This window comes from Cupressus sempervirens, chromosome 8, assembly GCF_028749045.1.
Source record: "Cupressus sempervirens isolate cs-2001-9-10 chromosome 8, ASM2874904v1, whole genome shotgun sequence".
Lineage (NCBI taxonomy): Eukaryota > Viridiplantae > Streptophyta > Pinopsida > Cupressales > Cupressaceae > Cupressus > Cupressus sempervirens.
Window position 1 is genome coordinate 537,326,633 of NC_143125.1, and position 3,297 is coordinate 537,329,929.

Genomic DNA, 3,297 nt, shown 5'->3' on the forward strand with positions numbered 1-3,297 from the left:
GAAGATTAGATTGTGTTCAGAGTCTATGGGCCTCTTGGCCCCTAGTAATTAAGTCCATGACACTGTGGATCCCTGACTTTTGTAAGGTGTTCGACAAGTGGGAGAATGTTAAGAATTGTGTCTCAACCCTGCAAGTTTTTTCTAGAAAACTCTAGAATTTTTTTTAGAAAATTCTAGAAATTTTTTGTGGTAGTTTTCCACAAGTTTATGAGTTGGAAAAAGGTGTATGAGTTGTAAAAAATGTGTCTAGTCTCTAGAACAATGTAGAAGGGCTATTTTTAGAGTGTAAACAACTCATTATATGTCTTTTATGGGGGTTTAAACTAGAGGACAAAATTATGGACGAAAATGGTATTCTTGGAGTTACAAATTACAAGTAGGTAACATGTAGCATGGTTTTGGCCCATGGTTTTGTAAAACCACAAATAGTTTTGAAGTGGCAAATCACTATAAAAGGAGGGCTTGGGGAAGTGTTTGAATCGTGGAGTTCAATTTGCAAGACTGGTGCTAGAAGAAGTCTCTTTGAGTCTGAGTCTAAGTTCAAGTTGTGGTGATGCGCTCCTGTAAGAACTTGCAATGCAAATGTATTATAATCTTCTAGATTTGAGAATACATTGTGTGGGTTTTGGAGAGTGGGTTTTTCCTCTTGGAAGGGTTTCCCCATGATAATCATTGTGTTATGTGTTTATTATTATTTTTATTATGTTATGATGCATTTCTTAAGTTCTCTACAATAGTTAGTTGAATTTGCATAATCATCCCCTCAAAGATTAGTAAAGGAGGTGATTTCGCACATCTTAGCTTCCTTACATAATAAAAAATAATATTATTAACAAATATATAAATATACATTTATAATCTATTTAATATATTAATAGCATAAAATATTTCATTAAATTATTAATAATGTATATAATGGTTCGTGCTCCTATAAGAGACAAAATATATGAGCCAATGACATTACAGTAAAACAATTTTAATCATTTTAGAAACTAAAATTTTCACATAAAAACATTTGAAAAATTAAAAGGTAAAATTAGAAATAGAAATAGTTGCATCTAATTAGGTCACGGACATAAAGTGAAATGTTCTCTAAGAAAATTTTAGAGCCCGTGGAGATCCCTTGGCTGCAATGTGACCATGAGCCCATCTTTCATATAGAGAGTGAGAGCCAACTTGGGCTTCACAACATGCCCTGCCACTATCTTCATCCTGAACCTCCAAATCATAGTCGCTGCGATCAATTTCATTTGGTAGTAAGCAAAGTCCTTTCCCAGGCACAGTCTCGGCCCAGCATTGAACACCGGGTATTTATAGGTGGACCCGCTGACGAAGATCCCATCCTTGTCAAGCCACCTCTCGGGCCTAAACTCCATGCAGTCCTGCCCCCAAATGCTCTCCATTCTCCCCATCCCATATATCGAATAAATCAGCTTCATGCCCTTTCTTATATAAGTCCCGTTTGGAAGCCGGTCATCAGAGTCCGCTTCCTTTAGGTCAAAAGGCACGGAGGGGAACAGCCGCATGGACTCCGACAGTGCCGCCTGCAAATAATGCATCTGCTTCACCTCCTCTGCTCTAAACCTCAGGGAACCATTTGTTCCTTCAACAGCTTCTACACCAGTGGAGCATCTTTTCGTCAAGACAGACCCAATCTCCGTCAGGATGCGTTGTTCGACAAGAGGGTGGCATAAGAGAAGCCAGAAGAACCAAGAGAGCGCCACAGACGAGGTGTCCCGCCCGGCCAGAATGAAATTAACTGCTATTTCCCGCAGCTTCTCGTCCGTGTAGCACCGGTCACCTTCCTCCGTCTGGACCTTCATGAAGGCCGACAGCAGGTCAGTCCCGGTGCCAGTTCGAGACGCGATTGTCCTCTCCACAAACCCATTAACAGTACCCAGAGATCTGCGTAGCTTGCTCTCCGCTCCCAAATTGAAACGCCGCATGAGCCTCCAGACCAAAGGGGGCGTAAAAAACCTCAACATGGTGATCTCCGCGGCCTCCTCAAACGCTCGCGCGAATTCCCTTGCTTCTGCTCCCCCGCCCGCCAGACAGCCCGGATTGACTCCCAGCGTTATCATGCACACGTTATCGAAGGTGAAGCGAAGGAGCACGTCCTGCAGATCGATTGCCTCACCGGACCGGGTGGTTTCTTCGAGGAGGGGCAGCAGCACGTTCTTCGCCAGATCTTCCACTGACCTTGCCATCAACGCCCTCAAGGACGGAGTGTTGAATTCTGTATTCGCTATTTTCCTCTGCGATTTCCACACATCGCCATCGGCGTTGAAGATGCCGTCCCCTAAGAAATCGTGCCCTGCTGCCCGGAAAAAGAGTCCCTTGTGATAATTGTTAAATTTGGTCTTGAGGGCGTGTTCAAGATTGAGCGGGTTCGTTGTAGTGACACTTGTCAAGCTGCTCATGATTAGCCTCCCATCGCAGTGAAACGTTCCTCCGCAGTCTTTCAAGGCTTGTGTACTCCACTCATGGAGATCATTCAAGTGAAGGAGTAGGGATGGAAGTGAGCCTACCAGAGGCCACACTCGCGGTCCAACTATATTCTTTCTTCTCTGCACAACGAAATGGAAAAGCATTAGCCCCAATAACACCATTGCTATGGCACTGGCTTTCACATTTGACTCCGACAACAGAAAATGCAGAAGCCGACTGAGGTTGCTTCTCATTCTCAGAAATATACTCAAATGCAGTCAATGTTTAATGTTATGAGCTATTTTGGCAAAGAAATTTTGGGTATTTAAATACGCATGAGCTACTATGACCCAGGTTAATTTACTTTTGCGGGCTCCTTCATTTTGGTTCTCTTCGAGTCGTTAACGCTTTTATTCTTTCCGCATCAATTTTCACCTACATCAGTACAATCCAACATCAATTTTCACCTATGAAGACGCCATTGTATCTTTTTGGACACATAAAAGAAATCACTAGATCTTCGGCGTTAAATACTATTTGTTTCAGCTTTTGTATTTTGTACATTGAATAATTGTTGGTTTCAGTACACAATGTACCCTTGAGAATTCAATTTTAATTGTTAAAATTATGAAAATAAAAATTTAATTAAATATTGTTGGTTTGATAATTAAATTTTCTTAAGTTGTCAATTGTATTCTTTGACTTTTTTTTACTTTAGTTACTTTTAGTAAATGTTTGTGATTTTTTAAGAATAGTTAAAATTAGTGGTTATTTGAATTTGTATAGTCTTTCATTTATAAGAATATGTTTAGATATTTTATCTATTAATTTTTCTAAGAAAAAATGTTATCAATTAAAAGATCATTTCAA

At 40.4% G+C, this 3,297-nt stretch overlaps 1 pseudogene across 1 annotated transcript; it reads right to left on the reverse strand.

Moving 5' to 3' along the window:
• Window positions 1–1,014: 1,014 nt before the first annotated feature.
• LOC149543563 (cytochrome P450 86B1 pseudogene) lies at window positions 1,015–2,898 on the reverse strand (annotated as a pseudogene). Its single transcript, XR_016355243.1, has one exon. The product of XR_016355243.1 is annotated as a cytochrome P450 86B1 pseudogene (transcript).
• Window positions 2,899–3,297: the final 399 nt, after the last annotated feature.